A 19,474-nucleotide genomic window follows, 5' to 3' on the forward strand; every position below is an offset into this window, starting at 1 on the left:
AAAAAAAATTCACCCACAGAGTTATCACCAGATCAAGTCTGTCTATTAACCACTTCAATACAAGGCACTTATACACCCTTCCTGTCCAGACCAATTTTCAGCTTTCAGTGCTCTGGTACTTTGAATGCCAATTATTCAGCCATGACACCCAGTACCCAAACAAAATTTTTATCATTTTTTTCACACAAATAGAGCTTTCTTTTGGTGGTATTTAATCACCACTGGGCTTTTTATTTTTTGTGACATAAGTGAAATTAGAGCAAAAATTTTGAAAAAAAATACTTTTTAATTTCTGTGATAAAATTTTGCAAATAAGTAATTTTTGTTCAAAAATGTAGGCCAAAATTTATACTGCTACATGTCTTTGGTATAAATAACCCAAATAAGTGTATTTCATTGGCTCTTTACCCTGATCACGGATGGGCTGTGTCCCAGAGACATGCCTCATCCCCGATCGCCGCACTGGGGGCCCAGGAGTGGCGAGAACCGGAGGACGGCATATGACGGCCACCCAGAGGGAGGAGATGTTCCTGCCGGCATCATTTTACAATGGCCCGGTATGGAAGTGGTTAAAAATAAAATGGCATATGCTTTGTTATAACTATGACAGGTAACTTTTAGCATGACATGTATTCTTTGCATAAATTAACCACTTGTCGACGGCATAACGACATTATATGGCAGCAAAGTGGCTCTCCTGTGTTGGATCACGTACCTAGTACATGATCCCGCACTTATGGGTACGGGGTGCACTGCTTCTGCTGTGATTAGTCACAATAGAAGCCAATCAGGGGGTGCCAGCCAATGGATGTCCACCAGCACCCGCTGATCGTCAAGGAGAACAACAGGACAGAGGGGTGGGGATGTGCTGGATTTTGTTTTCCTGTAAAAGCACCATGTAGTAAATAGAAAACACTGGTTAGGCACACATTTAACCCTTTAATAGCCCTAGATGTTTAACCCCTTCCCAGTCAGTGCAATAAGTGCAGTGACTGTGCATATTTTTAGCACTGATCACTGTATTAGTGTCAAAAGTGTCAGTTAGCGTCAGATTGTCCGCAACAATACTGCAGTCTCACTAAAAGTTGCTGATCACCGCCATTACTACTATAAAAAATAAATTTAATAAATCCAGTATATACAGTATCTCACAAAAGTGAGTACACCCCTTACATGTTTGTAAATATTTTATTATATCTTTTCATGTGACAAATGAAGAAATTACACTTTGTTACAATGTAAAGTAGTGTGTGTACAGCTTGCATAACAGTGTAAATTTGCTGTCCCCTCAAAATAACTCAACACACAGCCATTAATGTCTAGACCGCTGACAAAGGTGAGTACACACCTAAGTGAAAATGTCCAAATTGTGCCCAAAGTGTCAATATTTTGTGTGGCCACCATTATTTTCCAGCACTGCCTTAACCCTCTTGGGCATGGAGTTCACCAGAGCTTCACAGGTTGCCACTGGAGTTCTCTTCCATTCCTTCATGACGACATCACGGAGCTGGTGGATGTTAGAGATCTTGCGCTCCTCTACCTTCCATTTGAGGATGCCCAACAGATGCTCAATAGGGTTAGGTCTGGAGACATGCTTGGTCAGTCCATCACCTTTGCCCTCAGTTTTTTTAGCAAGGCAGTGTGTTTGTGGTTGTTATCATGTTGCAATACTGCCCTGCGGCCCAGTCTCCGAAGGGAGGGGTTCATGCTCTGCTTCAGTATGCCAAAGTACATGTTGGCATTCATGGTTCCCTCAATGAGCTGTAGCTCCCCAGTGCCGGCAGCACTCATGCAGCCTCAGACCATGACACTCCCACTACCATGCTTGACTGTAGGCAAGACACACTTGTCTTTGTACACCTCAACTGGTTGCCGCCACACACGCTTGACACCATCTGAACCAAATAAGTTTATCTTGGTCTTATCAGACCACAGGGACATGGTTACAGTAATCCATGCCCTTAGTCTGCTTGTTTTCAGCAAACTGTTTGCAGGCTTTTTTTGTGCATCATCTTTAGAAGAGGCTTCCTTCTGGGACAACAGCCATGCAGACCAATTTGATTCAGCGTGAGGCATATGGTCTACTCACTGACAGGCTGACCCACCCCACCCTTCAACCTCTGCAGCAATGCCGGCAGCACTCATAAGTTTTCATCCCAAAGACAACCTCTGGATATGACGCTGAGCACATGCACTCAACTTCTTTGTGGACCATGGTGAGGCCTGTTCTGAGTGGAGCCTGTCCTGTTAAACTGCTGTATGGTCTTGGCCACTGTGCTGCAGCTCAGTTTCAGGGTCTTGGCAATCTTCTTATAGCCTAGGCCATCTTTATGTAGAGCAATAATTCTTTTTTTCAGATTCTCATAGAGTTCTTTGCCATGAGGTACCATGTTGAACTTCCAGTGACCAGGATGAGAGAGTGAGAGAGATAACACCAAATTTAACACACCTGCTCCCCATTCACACCTGAGACCTTGTGACACTAATGGGTCACATGACACCGGGGAGGGAAAATGGCTAATTTGGGCCCAATTTGGACATTTTCACTTAGGGGGGTAATCACTTTTGTTGCCAGTGGTTTAGACATTAATGGCATGTTGAGTTTTTTTTTTGAGGGGACAGCAAATTTACACTATTATACAAGCTGTACACTCACTACTTTACATTGTAGCAAAGTGTCATTACTTCAGTGTTGTCACATGAAAAGATAAAATATTTACAAAAATGTGAGAGGTGTACTCACTTTTGTGAGATACAGTATACAAATGTTTGTAAACACTATTACTTTCATAATTGCGCAAACCAATCAATATACGCTTATTGGGATTTTTTACCAAAAATATGTAGCAGAATACATATTACAAGTAATCAATAAGCAGTGCTGCGCTATGAATCATAAACAATTAATAATGGTACAAGTGTAACTAAAAATGGTAATCAATAAACATATATTGCTGAATTTTCATATATAAAGTTCATATATTAAATCTGTGACTGATTGAACTGAATTAAAAAAATCAAGATATCAACGGTGCAAAAATCTAAAGCATGTGCTCTCTCCTCCACCAGTCTCACAGGCTGCTCACCTCAAATCAGCAGTACTACTCTCTGGGGATAATAGGCTGGTGTGGTGCTGGTAATCACTTTCCTCCTCCAAATCGCCTACTTCCATGGAATGAAAACCCAGATCATCTCACCAAATATGATGGATATGCAAAAGAAGGAAGGCAGTATATAGTGCTCTCCTTTAAGATGTTTAATTATATATAAAAAAGGGTAAGGTACACACAAAGATGGCACTGTAAGTGCAAGTTGAAAACACATTTCAAACACAATAGGTCTCAAGATGGCCACAATGTAACGTCAATACGCAGGCTCCGTCCCCTAGACGCGTATCGTCAAAGCATTGACTCCTTCAGTAGGGATCTACCATTGATATAGTGATTTTTTGAACTCACTTCAATCAGTCACAGATTTAATATATGCACTTTATATATGTACATTCAGCAATATATGTTTATTGATTACCATCTTTTAGTTACACTTGTACCATTATTAATTGTTTTTGATTCATAGCGCAGCACTGTTTATTGATTATTTGTATCTTTTAAGTGAAGTGAAAACACTTGTTAGTGATAGCAGCTATTAGTAATAATTTTTTACACTATTTTATTTCATTATTTAGATTGACATTCACTTTATACAGAATACATTGTGGCCTAAATTCATAAGGAAATTAGATTTTTTTTTTTTTTTTTTTAAAGTTTTTGGATATGTTTTATAGCGGAATGTAAAAAAAAAGTTTTTTTCAAAATAGTCAGTTTTTTTTGTTTATAGCGCAACAAATATAAAACCCAGGGGTGATCAAATACCCCCAAAAGAAAGCTCTATTTGTGGGGAAAAAGAACATAAATTTCATTTATGTACAGCATTGCATGACCGTGCAATTGTCAGTTAAAGTAACGCAGTGCCGTATCACATAAAATGGCCTGGTCATGAAGGGGGATAAATCTTTTGGAGGTCATGTGGTTAAGGAAAACATATTCTTTATTTAATAACAAAAGCTCACCATAAAGTGATAGTAAAAGCTAACCCTAGCTATTTCTAAAAACATTCCTTCCTCCTTCCTCCTACATATCCTGCATACCCTCTGTGTACTTAGACACATGATTCAGCTGTGATTCCCAAAGCCATCACATTACCCATAGGCTCCCATGGCCCAGCCATTGTCAGTGCTCCCTTCTCTCTCCTGAAGTAGTCACTCTCTAACATAGGAAAGCGGAAACTGCATGTGATTGGACTGGATTAAAAACTGATGTGTACACATATCTTTTTAATACTGGGTAGGAGGAAGGGGAGGGAACGTTTTTAAGAAGAGTTAGAGATATCCTTCTTCTCCACTTTAAATGTAAGTAGACAGATTTTACACATGCACCGGTTTTACAATTTGGAGTAGATTTTAGTTGTTTAACAGACCGGTCAGTATAGATTATCTATCCCTCTATTTCCCAGTTATTTTGCAACTGTGATTTTCTACTCTTACATTTTCTTTGCTTGTCATCTGGAAGCAGAACAAATTAAATTATAGTAAGAAATTACGTCATCATGACAATCTATTACAGGTAAAGCCTTTAAAATGTATTTATGGCCAAAATAAAATACATATTTATACATTTTTTCACTTACTATACAAGGGTGCAAACACTGTTAGTTTTGCAATGAAAATGCACACCAACTTTAACACCCTGTGGATAGGGTAGTTTTAGACAGGCATGTCACTTTTAAATGGTCTTTAGGTAGGAGCCGCTTCTAGTTAAAGCCCTGTTGGCACAGTTACAGCAATAATTTTTGAGATAAAAGAGTTTATTCATAAGAAGAAATCCTAACAATTTTAAGCACCTTTGTGTAATATAGTTTCTCTCAAACCCTTTTAACTGCTACTTTTACTGGAGAGTTTGGCCTGTTACAGAAAAGTGATACTGATCTACTGGCAGAATCAACAGGTTTGTAGTGTAAGGAAGGACTAGATTCTAAGTCAGGTTTTTTTTATCCGTCTGTGTCCTTGTTGGCAAGAGTCACCTTGTTTTTATGTTCTGGTGACCATAAATGTGAGGACAGATCCAAAATGTTGTTAATGTCAAAGTAGGAAGCAAGAGAAATCCTCCAATGAGGACAATTTTTGTTCCTATGACAAGATGGAAATTCCATTGATTTTGGAAAGATTTCTTCACAATTTCTGTTGTCTCAAGGATAGAAAATAAAAGGAAATCTCCGCAGTGGGACACAGGGTGCACAATATTACTTGAAAGGGATTACATCATATATCATACATCTATATCAGTCTAAGATGGACAATGAAATAGCCCATGACTGCAGCTGCTTGTTTTTAGAAAAAAAAGGAACGTTCAATCATTGGCGCATGAGCTGGTGATCAAGTATGGAGGTATATTGATCACAACCATATTGTTTCGACTATCAATTATTCCATTTATGTACAAAGCTCAAATAACGTTCACATTGCTACATAAACAGTCTCTGTTGCTGTATCAATAGATCAACATCTATGTTCTTGTACATGTGCTGTGAGCAATTTATTTTCTTTTTTTTTTGTTTGTTTTTGTTGTGTTTTTTTTATATTTTACTTTTTTCTTCACTTATATTTTTAACTGACATAAACAAACTGACAAACCACACTATGACAGTATATACCTATGCTCCACCATGTGGACACATCGGAGACCACAATATGCACATTGAAGTTGATTTACTAAAGGAAAATAAACTGTTCATTTTGCAAGGGACTTTTCAAGGTTGAGTTCAAGCTCTGCAGACTTCCATCATCCAAAAAATACAGTTTAAAAAAAAAAAATCTTGTACATAGATTATTTTTTTTTTTTGCAAAGGGAATTTTTACCAAATTCCTTTGCAAAATAAATACTCTAGTCATCTTTAGCAAACTAACCCCCTCATATCTTCTCTGTGTAGTAGATCGATATTAGGGACAAGAGGACAAGAGGTCACAATCTTCCTCCTCCTGACACCTGATGCATTTTGAGGTTGAAAATGCACAGCACTTAGTGTTTAAGCAAGGTTATGGACCAGGACAATAAAGACCCTAGTACAAGTTAATATACAATTGAGTGATGCATATTGTTTGTAGCCACTTAAATCTCCTCCAGAGTTTGCACACGGGCCATCCTTTAAAATTAAATCAGTAGCAGCTGTGAGCTTGAGTTAGCATTTATATTCACAATCCACATGTAATTTGTTATCTAGGTAAGGGTACATCCATTATATATGGAGTACATCTTTCAAAAGATTAAACATTTTCCATGCCTGTAAAAGGTTTACACTATCCCAGTTCATTCTGGATATTAATGGCCCCTACCATTCTCCAGCTTCTGACACCATGCCATCTTTTATTGTGGTGCTTTATGCATGGAGAAAGAGCATGGATATCATGTTCTTCATCCAAATTTATATTCAGCATCTAACAAGAACAAGACAATATAAACAATACCAAGAACAAACAATATAAAATATAATTATTGGGGTTGCTTTACTAAAACTGAAGAGTGTACAATCTAGTGCAGCTGTGCATGGTATCAGCTTCAAACTCCAGCTTGTTCAATTAAGCTTTGACAAAAAAAAATGGTTTCTATGCAGAGTTGCACCAAACTTTGCACCCTCCAGTTTTAATAAATCAATCCCACTGTGTATAATATAGGTTTATACAACAAGCATTGATAAGTTTGTAATGTCATTATATTTCTGAACAATTTTAATCTTTACATTACCATTTTAGGTGTTTATTCACGGGGCATATTTTGTAAAAAAAAAAAAAAATCCTTATATTAAAGAGTATTTAAGCCCAAAAGCACATATGTAATATATTGTAGAATAGATATATTGTATATATTGTAGAATATATTTGCAGCTTACCTGTCCCTAGCTGTAGTGGCACCGTTAGGTTTCTTTTTTTTAGGCTTTATCTATGAGGAACATCAAGGCCGGTCTGTCAATGTGGACTACAAACACATTCCCCCTCTACTTATTCCTATTACCTGAGCATAAAGTGTTCTATAGTTCACGGAAGACACCTGAGAAAGCAAATAGCGTTGCTTAGACCTCAGTTTAGTGCACATGAAGTTACAACTACATTTCTAGCGGGATCAACTGGATTTTTCTGAGCTTGCAGAAAATGTACTTAGTTTACAAACAGAAAACTAAAAGACATACATTACAGTATATAAATGTTGGCTATATAGAATAGTGTAGTTTTTTTGCCATACACTATGTTCAGTGCTGGCAAAGAAAATGGATATCTGTCCATGACAACAGTTCCTCATATCTATCTGTGACAAAATATGTATTTAATGTGTGAGCTTATAATGAAGTACCATGAATGAAATAGCAGGAGCATCAGAAAGAAACTCATTACAGTAAAAGGGTTTGTGGTGTCACCCTTAGGAAAGGTCTGACCAACTTGATTAATAGCTTTCATACTAGCATCCAAACCTGCAAACCCTGCTAATGTCGTCACCAAATGTTAACTTGAATGCAGACCTCTCTCACATAAATCAAAAGTGTCACATGGAGAAATAGAATTTGTATTATACTCTAATGCATTTTTGTGGATGTGTATGGCACATAAAAATACAAGATATAGTTTCAGTGAGCTTGAAGTGTTGTTTTAAATATTTACAACTATTAGTATGTAAATAGTACAGTATGCATTCACTACTGAGAAGACTCATCATGACATAAGAATACACATTTGTTAACAGCACAGATCTTTTTTTTATCACAGTTTTTTTTTTATTAGGAAAAGTAACATAACAGAAGAACATATATTCTAGACATGTATACCAGACATGAGAATAGGTATCTGTAGAAATTAGATTCAGACCTATCATTAGGGCTCAGTTTACATGGGTGTTTTGTCATTTTGTGAACCCCAGTGGCAACTACTACTGATTCCTGCTGCTGGGATTGATAACTGTGAGATAGCAGCGGCCTCCAAGCCCATGTACTGCAATGACAGACTGTCGTCAACCGCAATTATTTGTTCCTGTTTGCAAAGCCAGTAATTACCTTCAGTGATCTCGACAGTTTGTGTAAGAATGTAAGGATTGACGTTCTGAGGAGGTGGAAGTCCTCTCTGTAATACTTTTGTGGGATCATTATAAGGAGACGTTTGAACAAATTAAGGCCTTTATGATTTAAGGTCCTTCGTATTTGGTGAGGGAGTGTATTTTTTTTTACAGCGGAGGTTGGAAAGCACTGTAGGAGCAGCAGAATCTGGAATCATCACCATGGAGCACAGTGGTTAAGTGGTTAGCACTTCTGCCTAGCACAGCTAGGGTCACCGGCAGACATGTGCAATGGAAAAATGTATTTTGTTTTGTATATATTCGTTATGTTACTAATTTCATTTTGTTTCAGAATTCATTTAGTGTGGTTTCAGAATTCGTTCTATTTCCTTTCATTTTCATTAAATTTAGTTTTGTTTATTCATTTTCTAACAAAATTAAAATTTTTAAAACAATTCGAATTTGGATTGGTATATAAATGATTGACGATTCTGATTCTGTTTAAAGATAGCTGGTTGTTAAGCAGTGGGCTGGGAAGCCGGCCGCTGCACCCTTAACAACCGATGAGTCATCAGCTGCCAGCTGGCTTCCCCACTGACAGCTGAAATGTAAACAAAACACTGCCGGCAATAGAAAATTCAGAAAAAAAAATGGCATGGGGTAACCCCCAGTTAGTACCAGGCCCTTTGGGTGTGGTATGGATTCTAAGGGGAACCCCATGCCATTTTTTAAAAAAATGGCATTGGCCCCCCTCCAAAATCTATACCAGACTACCAAACCCTTATCCGAGTGTGCAGCTTGGCAGGCAAGGAAAGGGGAGGGGGTGAGCAAGTGCCCCCTCCTCCTGAGCCATACCAGGCCACATCCCCTCAACACTGGGGGTGCTTTGGGACATGGAGGCTCTACCTCCCACCTCAAAGCACCTTGTTCCCATGTTGATAGGGACAAGGGCCTCATTCCCACAACCCTGACCAAAAAAAAAAGTTCTGTTTTTGTATAACTTTTGTGTAAAGTGCTTCCTCTGAAGACTCACTTTCTTTCTCTAAGCTGTTAAAGTAAACCTGAGTCAGTTCTTGACGCCATTCTGTTGCAAGTTAAGCTTTTTTTTTTAATTCTTGGTAACGTTTTCTTAGCTTAACACATCAATAATATCCTTATGACCTTAAAGTGAGTTGAAAATTGCTTTTTCTCTTCATCCTATGTTTACACTAAATCTCCCTTGACTTTTATTAGATCCCTAAACCAACTTTTCAACTTGGAAAAATCTGTTTTAACTCAGTTCAACCCTTAGGAAAAAGAGTTTGTCCTTGAAATCTCTTCTTAATTGTATTGCAAAGGCCCAATAAAATAGATTTATCCATTTAATGGAAAAATATAATGTATAGCTCTAATTTTTACAAAATGTAATAAGTTTCATAGTGCTTATTGGCAGGTGCCATTTTTGTAAGGAAGGAAGAAGTGTTCTAAAAGTTTTAAGTTATTTTTTAAAGGAATGCTGATTTAAAGAAAAACAATGCTTAAAATGTACTATAGAGGTTATATAATCATCTCAGGTGTGTGTGTGTGTGTGCGTGTATATATATATATCTATATATACAGTGTATATAGATATATATATATCTATATATATATAGATATATATATAAAAGAATCTGAGGAAAGGGGTTTTCATATACTCATAGTCAGCTAAAACAAAGATTGGTTGAACATGAAATTGTTTAAATTGTAGTAAATATCTTGGGAATAAGACTGATGTGAGTAAAGTAGGTGAAGCAGGGAAGTGACACTTAGCTGCACACTCTGATTTCTTTAGGCTGAATAACCAAGAATAAACTGTGTTATAGAGGTTGTTTAAAACATACAGCCTTTATGTTGCACATACTTTATATGATTAAACAACAAGGTAAGCAACATTAAAATTTGATTATTTGATTACTAACCCAAAACAAACGCAAAAAAAGTGCAGGCTGTTATCCAGACTCGGACTCATTAACAGAGTAAATGCTTTTTGAATTGGTTGTGGGTGAACCTTGTAAGTGAGAACAGATGGGGGCTTAGTACGTGATCTGACACTTCTGTTCGTGGGGCGTGCATGCACTGCCAGCGACCCGATCATGTCATCATTATACACAGTTGGAGCCCAGTGTTGGGTACTGCTGACTTGATGTCCGCCAGCACCCCCAATTACACAGTACAGAGGCAGAACGACAATCTGACCTATGTAAACAAGGTAGATTGTCGTTCTTTCAGAGGGGAAGGTATTGATCCTGCGTTTCTGCTAAGTAGGAACATGGATCTTTGCCTTCCCCTAGTCAAAGCACCTCCTCCATAGTGAGTACGCACAATTTAGGCATACATTTAACCCTTTGATCAACCCTGCCCCTTTATCCCTTCCCCTGCCAGTATCATTAGTACAGTGACAGTGCATATTTTTAGCCCTGATCACTGTATTACCGCCATTACTAGTAAAAAAATAAATACATAAAAAATCCCATAGTTTGTAGACACTATAACCTTTGCGCAAACCAATCAAAATAGTTATTGGGATTTTTTTACCAAAAATATGTAGCAGAATACATATTGGCCTAAACTGATGAAGAATTTTAATTTTTAAAATTTTTTTATTGGGTATGTTTTATAGCAGAAAGTAAACATTATTTTTTTTGTTTATAGCGCAAAAAATAAAAACTGCAGAGGTGATCAAATAGCACCAAAAGAAGCCTCTATTTATGGGAAAAAAATTACACATTTTTTATTTGGGTACAGCGTCACACGTCACCCAATTGTAAGATAAAGTAATGCAGTGCCGTATCTCAAAGGACCTGGTCATGAAGGGGGGGTAAACCTTCCGGAGCTGAAGTGATTAAAGAGTGATATGTATGTTTTATGTGCCTATAATAAAGAACTTACTCTGTTCTGTTTTCTTCTGTATTGACCAAAACATCTTAATAAAAATATATTCTTTAATAAAAGCCATTCTAAGACTGATGGCAATAGTTCAATGTAATGCAGTCAGTACCTTATGGCTTAAAATAAATTATTCCAAGCAAATCTTCACAAAAAAAATATGCCAGGGCCATGAATCTACAGTATGCAGGTTTTACCTTGGACCCATGGTAACAAAGAATCCAAACCAATTTCCTAATTTGTTACAGGAATGAACACACAATGCTTTTGCAGTTTGTCATTATTGTAGACCTCATACAAAAGCACTGCTGTGTACAACAAAGGGCATGATTAATTACATAGGAGTATAATTGATTTTCAGTAAACTCAGAAATGACCTGTCAGTCATCCCTAATAATATCAAGCCAGAAAACCTTCAAAAGGCTATATCACAGAGATTACAGCGAACTGTATCTGTAATGTAAAAGGTATGGACACAACAGGTTACCGCAACATTCTACTGTATATAACTTTTCAACTATGAACAGTATTATGTTTTGACAAAGGAAATATGCAGCTATAAGATCCCTTTTACACTGGGCCTCGGCTGCTTTAGCGCTGTTTAAGCGGCGCTTTTCGGCTACTAGCGGGTTGCTTTTAACTCCAAAGACGGGGTTAAAAGTGCCCGTGTTGCAGGGCTTCTGAAGCGCTTTTCACGTGCTTTGGAAAAGCTGCCCAATAATTTCAATACAGCCCTCCCAAACCGCCCAATTTAAATACAGCCCTCCCAAACCACCCAATTTAAATACAGCGCTCCCAAACCGCCCCAAAGATGCTGCTTGCAAGACTTTCCCTAACGTCCTGCAAGCGCACCGCCCCAGTGTGAAAAGTCAAGGCTCTGAAGATCTATATACAAGTAGGGCTCCTTTACAGCAAATACATTTCCTTTAATTGAGGAAGAACGCATATCATTCCTAGCACTTTGAGGTGGTGGTGCTATTCATAATGGCATTTTCCTTTAAAAAAAAAAAAAGCATTTCCGGACGAATGCCATTTCATAAACTCTATGTAAACTAAGGCTTGCGTTATGTCATTTAAAAGTATACCTGTGCTCACATCATGCACGCTAAAATATTTACATATTTAACCACTTAAGGACCGCCTAACGCCGATTTACGTCGGCAAGGCGGCACGGGCAGGCAAAATCACGTACATGTACGTGATTTGCCTCTCGCGGGTGGGGGGTCCGATCGGACCCCCCCCCGGTGCCCGAAGCCGTCCCGTTCTGTTCCCCGGCGATCCGAGATGAGGGGGAGGCCATCCGTTCGTGGCCCCCCCCTCGCGATCGCCGCCGGCCAATGGGAACACTCCTTTGCTGCTGTATGCTAAACAGCAGCAAAGGAAATGATGTCATCTCCCCTCGGCTCGGTATTTTCCGTTCCAGCGCCGAGGGGAGAAGACATCAATGTGAGTGCACAACACACACACACACAGTAGAACATGCCAGGCATACAAAACACCCCGATCCCCCCCCCGATCGCCCCCCGATCCCCCCCCAATCACCCCCCCCCCTGTCACAAACTGACACCAGCAGGTTTTTTTTTTTTTTTTTTTTTTTTTTTCTGATTACTGCATAGTGTCAGTTTGTGACAGTTACAGTGTTGGGACAGTGAGTATTACCCCCCTTTAGGTCTAGGGTACCCCCCTAACCCCCCCTAATAAAGTTTTAACCCCTTGATCACCCCCTGTCACCAGTGTTGCTAAGCGATCATTTTTCTGATCGCTGTATTAGTGTCGCTGGTGACGCTAGTTAGTGAGGTAAATATTTAGGTTCGCCGTCAGCGTTTTATAGTGACAGGGACCCCTATATACTACCTAATAAATGTTTTAACCCCTTGATTGCCCCCTAGTTAACCCTTTCACCACTGATCACCGTATAACCGTTACGGGTGACGCAGGTTAGTTCGTTTATTTTTTATAGTGTCAGGGCACCCGCCGTTTATTACCTAATAAAGGTTTAGCCCCCTGATCGCCCGGCAGTGATATGCGTCGCCCCAGGCAGGGTCAGATTAGCGCCAGTACCGCTAACACCCACGCACGCAGCATGCGCCTCCCTTAGTGGTATAGTATCTGATCGGATCAATATCTGATCTGATCAGATCTATACTAGCGTCCCCAGCAGTTTAGGGTTCCCAAAAACACAGTGTTAGCGGGATCAGCCCAGATACCCGCTAGCACCTGCGTTTTGCCCCTCCGCCCAGCCCACCCAAGTGCAGTATCGATCGATCACTGTCACTTACAAAACACTAAACGCATAACTGCAGCGTTCACAGAGTCAGGCCTGATCCCTGCGATCGCTAACAGTTTTTTTGGTAGCATTTTGGTGAACTGGCAAGCAAGCACCAGGCAGCGTCAGGTTAGCGCCAGTACCGCTAACACCCACGCACGCACCGTACACCTCCCTTAGTGGTATAGTATCTGATCGGATCAATATCTGATCCGATCAGATCTATACTAGCGTCCCCAGCAGTTTAGGGTTCCCAAAAACGCAGTGTTAGCGGGATCAGCCCAGATACCTGCTAGCACCTGCGTTGTGCCCCTCCGCCCGGCCCAGCCCAGCCCACCCAAGTGCAGTATCGATCGATCACTGACACTTACAAGGCACTAAACGCATAACTGCAGCGTTCGCAGAGTCAGGCCTGATCCCTGCGATCGCTAACAGTTTTTTTGGTAGCATTTTGGTGAACTAGCAAGCACCGGCCCCAGGCAGCGTCAGGTTAGCGCCAGTACCACTAACACCCACGCACGCAGCATACGCCTCCTTTAGTGGTATAGTATCTGAACGGATCAATATCTGATCCGATCAGATCAGATCTATACTAGCGTCCCCAGCAGTTTAGGGTTCCCAAAAACGCAGTGTTAGCGGGATCAGCCCAGATACCTGCTAGCACCTGCGTTTTGCCCCTCCGCCCGGCCCAGTCCAGCCCACCCAAGTGCAGTATCGATCGATCACTGTCACTTACAAAACACTAAACGCATAACTGCAGCGTTCGCAGAGTCAGGCCTGATCCCTGCGATCGCTAACAGTTTTTTTGGAAGCTTTTTATTGAACTGGCAAGCACCAGCGGCCTAGTACACCCCGGTCGTAGTCAAACCAGCACTGCAGTAACACTTGGTGACGTGGCGAGTCCCATAAGTGCAGTTCAAGCTGGTGAGGTGACAAGCACAAGTAGTGTCCCGCTGCCACCAAAAAGACAAACACAGGCCCGTCGTGCCCATAGTGCCCTTCCTGCTGCATTCGCCAATCCTAATTGGGAACCCACCACTTCTGCAGCGCCCGTACTTCCCCCATTCACATCCCCCAACGAAATGCAGTCGGCTGCATGAGAGGCATTTTTATGTGCTCCCGAGTACCCCTACCCAACGAACCCCCCCCAAAAAGATGTTGTGTCTGCAGCAAACGCGGATATAGGCGTGACACCCGCTATTATTGTCCCTTCTGTCCTGACAATCCTGGTCTTTGCATTGGTGAATGTTTTGAACGCTACCATACACTAGTTGAGTATTAGCGTAGGGTACAGCATTGCACAGACTAGGCACACTTTCACAGGGTCTCCCAAGATGCCATCGCATTTTGAGAGACCCGAACCTGGAACCGGTTACAGTTATAAAAGTTAGTTACAAAAAAAGTGTAAAAAAAAAAAAATATATATAAAATAAAAAAAAATAGTTGTCGTTTTATTGTTCTCTCTCTCTATTCTCTCTCTCTATTGTTCTGCTCTTTTTTTACTGTATTCTATTCTGCAGTGTTTTATTGTTATTGTTATTGTTATTATGTTTTATCATGTTTGTTTTTCAGGTATGTAATTATTTATACTTTATTGTTTACTGTGCTTTATTGTTAACCATTTTTTTGTCTTCAGGTACGCCATTCACAACTTTGAGTGGTTATACCAGAATGATGCCTGCAGGTTTAGGTATCATCTTGGTATCATTCTTTTCAGCCAGCGGTCGGCTTTCATGTAAAAGCAATCCTAGCGGCTAATTAGCCTCTAGACTGCCTTTACAACCCGTGGGAGGGAATGCCCCCCCCCCCCACCGTCTTCCGTGTTTTTCTCTGGCTCTCCTGTCTCAACAGGGAACCTGAGAATGCAGCCGGTGATTCAGCCAGCTGACCATAGAGCTGATCAGAGACAAGAGTGGCTCCAAACATCTCTATGGCCTAAGAAACCGGAAGCTACGAGCATTTTATGACTTAGATTTCGCCGGATGTAAATAGCGCCATTGGGAAATTGGGGAAGCATTTTATCACACCGATCTTGGTGTGGTCAGATGCTTTGAGGGCAGAGGAGAGATCTAGGGTCTAATAGACCCCAATTTTTTCAAAAAAGAGTACCTGTCACTACCTATTGCTATCATAGGGGATATTTACATTCCCCGAGATAACAATAAAAATGATTTAAAAAAAAAAAAAATGAAAGGAACAGTTTAAAAATAAGATAAAAAAGCAAAAAAATAATAAAGAAAAAAAAAAAAAAAAAAAAAGCACCCCTGTCGCCCCCTGCTCTTGCGCTAAGGCGAACGCAAGCGGCGGTCTGTCGTCAAACGTAAACAGCAATTGCACCATGCATGTGAGGTATCGCCGCGAAGGTCAGATCGAGGGCAGTAATTTTTGCAGTAGACCTCCTCTGTAGATCTAAAGTGGTAACCTGTAAAGGCTTTTAAAGGCTTTTAAAAATGTATTTATTTTGTTGCCACTGCACGTTTGTGCGCAATTGTAAAGCATGTCATGTTTGGTATCCATGTACTCGGTCTAAGATCATCTTTTTTATTTCATCAAACATTTGGGCAATATAGTGTGTTTTAGTGCATTAAAATTTAAAAAAGTGTGTTTTTTCCCCAAAAAATGCGTTTGAAAAATCGCTGCGCAAATACTGTGTGAAAAAAAAAAATGAAACACCCACCATTTTAATCTGTAGGGCATTTGCTTTAAAAAAATATATAATGTTTGGGGGTTCAAAGTAATTTTCTTGCAAAAAAAAAAAAACTTTTTCATGTAAAAAATAAGTGTCAGAAAGGGCTTTGTCTTCAAGTGGTTAGAAGAGTGGGTGATGTGTGACATAAGCTTCTAAATGTTGTGCATAAAATGCCAGGACAGTTCAAAACCCCCCCAAATGACCCCATTTTGGAAAGTAGACACCCCAAGCTATTTGCTGAGAGGCATGTCGAGTCCATGGAATATTTTATATTGCGACACAAGTTGCGGGAAAGAGACAAATTTTTTTTTTTTTTTTTTTTTTTTTGCACAAAGTTGTCACTAAATGATATATTGCTCAAACATGCCATGGGAATATGTGAAATTACACCCCAAAATACATTCTGCTGCTTCTCCTGAGTACGGGGATACCATATGTGTGAGACTTTTTGGGAGCCTAGCCGTGTACGGGACCCCGAAAACCAAGCACCGCCTTCAGGCTTTCTAAGGGGCGTGAATTTTTGATTTCACTCTTCACTGCCTATCACAGTTTCGGAGGCCATGGAATGCCCAGGTGGCACAAAACCCCCCCAAATGACCCCATTTTGGAAAGTAGACACCCCAAGCTATTTGCTGAGAGGTATAGTGAGTATTTTGCAGACCTCACTTTTTGTCACAAAGTTTTGAAATTTGAAAAAAGAAAAAAAAAAAAAGTTTTTTCTTGTCTTTCTTCATTTTCAAAAACAAATGAGAGCTGCAAAATACTCACCATGCCTCTCAGCAAATAGCTTGGGGTGTCTACTTTCCAAAATGGGGTCATTTGGGGGGGGTTTGTGCCACCTGGGCATTCCATGGCCTCCGAAACGGTGTTAGGCAGTGAAGAGTAAAATCAAAAATTCACGCCCTTAAAAACGCTGAAGGCGGTGATTGGTTTTCGGGGCCCCGTACGCGGCTAGGCTCCCAAAAAGTCCCACACATGTGGTATCCCCATACTCAGGAGAAGCAGCTAAATGTATTTTGGGGTGCAATTCCACATAGGCCCATGGCCTGTGTGAGCAATATATCATTTAGTGACAACTTTGTGCAAAAAAAAAAAAAAAAAAAAAAAAGTGTCACTTTCCCGCAACTTGTGTCAAAATATAAAATATTCCATGGACTCAATATGCCTCTCAGCAAATAGCTTGGGGTGTCTACTTTCCAAAATGGGGTCATTTGGGGGGGGGTTGTGCCACCTGGGCATTCCATGGCCTCCGAAACTGTGATAGGCAGTGAAGAGTGAAATCAAAAAGTTACACCCTTAGAAATCCTGAAGGCGGTGATTGGTTTTCGGGGTCCCATACGCGGCTAGGCTCCCAAAAAGTCCCACACATGTGGTATCCCCGTACTCAGGAGAAGTAGCTGAATATATTTTGGGGTGCAATTCCACATAGGCCCATGGCCTGTGTGAGCAATATATCATTTAGTGACAACTTTTTGTAAATATTTTTTTTTTTTTTTTTTTTTGTCATTATTCAATCACTTGGGACAAAAAAAATAAATATTCAATGGGTTCAACATGCCTATCAGCAATTTCCTTGGGGTGTCTACTTTCCAAAATGGGGTCATTTGGGGGGGTTTTGTACTGCCCTGCCATTTTAGCACCTCAAGAAATGACATAGGCAGTCATAAACTAAAAGCTGTGTAAATTCCAGAAAATGTACCCTAGTTTGTAGACGCTATAACTTTTGCGCAAACCAATAAATATACGCTTATTGACATTTTTTTTACCAAAGACATGTGGCCGAATACATTTTGGCCTAAATGTATGACTAAAATTGAGTTTATTGGATTTTTTTTATAACAAAAAGTAGAAAATATCATTTTTTTTCAAAATTTTCGGTCTTTTTCCGTTTATAGCGCAAAAAATAAAAACTGCAGAAGTGATCAAATACCATCAAAAGAAAGCTCTATTTGTGGGAAGAAAAGGACGCAAATTTCGTTTGGGTACAGCATTGCATAACCGCGCAATTAGCAGTTAAAGCGACGCAGTGCCAAATTGGAAAAAGACCTCTGGTCCTTAGGCAGCATAATGGTCCGGGGCTCAAGTGGTTAAAACAAGTATTAAAGGCACTTTAAAACAAGCCCCCATATTTCTCTGTATCTGTAAGCATTGTGAAAAATGTACTTTGAAACCTTAGCGCTTTCCCTATTACTTTTTTTTTAGCACCGGATTCCTGGCAGGCTGCCAGACTTCAAATGTTAAAAAAAACGCAGATGTTTCTAAGCTGTTATAAACCAACATAAACCCGACTCTAGAGTCTTTTTATGATCTTTAAGGATCTTCACACAGGTGATTATCTGCACAGACACCGGATTCCAGCAACGAGAATCAGTAGATTTTTGCGGCTATGATGACAGGTGTATGTGATCAGCGGTGGCCACTCAGCCTGTACGCTTTAATGACTGGCTGAGAGGAGCTGTCACTGTTGGCATGTATCTGCACACCTAGTGCTTACCTGCTAATAGGGATAGAGTGACCCTGAACACAGACAAATCAGTTCAGGATTGGCCATTTATCCCTAGCCATAGGTAACCACTGGGTGTGCAGATATATACAAACTGTAAACTGCTCCTCTGCCTGTTATTTCTTTGTACAGGCTAAGCATCCACTGTTGGTTGCATACAAATTATATGTTTGATAGCTATTCCTTCACTACAATTCCAGCCTGAATAATGAAAGGAAAGTCCAGATGGCTGCTCACCAAACTGGGATCCAAATGCCTTTATTCGCATAAAACCTTGAAGAACATGAAGAGCACTACATGTACAAGCAAAGGAAGGAACGGCTTATGCGTTTCACAAACAAATTGTGCTTTGATTCATCTATGAACTGGTCATTTATGCCTAGCCAGACCCTCCCCCGTGGCGGTGTTAGCAGATAAATTAACCAATTCAATACCATGTTCTTATCATTGCTTAGCAATCAAAAACTTGTGGGGTTTATTTACTAAAGCTAGAACGTGCAAAATCAGGCTCACTTCTGCGTAGAAACCAATGATCTTCTAACCCCAGCTTGTTCAATTAAGCTTTGGTAATAAAACCTGGAAGCTCATTGGTTTCTATGCAGAAGTGAGCCTGATTTTGCACTTTCCAACTTTAGTAAATAAACCCCATTGTGTACTTAAAAGTGGGGTATGCCTGTACTATTTACAGAGAGTGGTTAGCTTGGTGTGACTTGTTGGTAAATTCACAGACCTCAGAGCAGGGGTTCTTAAGCTTGTTATGATTACACACTAGCAGTGGATTTTCCCATATCCCCATCATCCGGCTATTAAGATTATCATCACCATAACCAATACTGTTTTACCAGTTTGACTTTAAAAGATGGCAAATAGCTTGGTGCTACCTGACATATAAATAAATAGCTAAAAACAGAACAGCTGAAAGACAATTATTAAGATTTTGTTTTCATATTTATATAAAAATAACAAATTACAAATACACAGGTTGGCTACAAGTAGTGAGATTTTTGCTGTCACTG

General features: G+C 39.9%; 1 protein-coding gene across 3 annotated transcripts in view; it reads left to right on the forward strand.

The window, feature by feature from the left end:
• CNTNAP4 (contactin associated protein family member 4) overlaps positions 1–19,474 on the forward strand; it is a 634,720-nt gene that overhangs the window by 465,622 nt on the left and 149,624 nt on the right. The window lies entirely within an intron of this gene.

The sequence above is a fragment of the Aquarana catesbeiana genome, linkage group LG01, assembly GCF_042186555.1.
Source record: "Aquarana catesbeiana isolate 2022-GZ linkage group LG01, ASM4218655v1, whole genome shotgun sequence".
In the NCBI taxonomy this organism is placed as follows: Eukaryota; Metazoa; Chordata; class Amphibia; order Anura; family Ranidae; genus Aquarana; species Aquarana catesbeiana.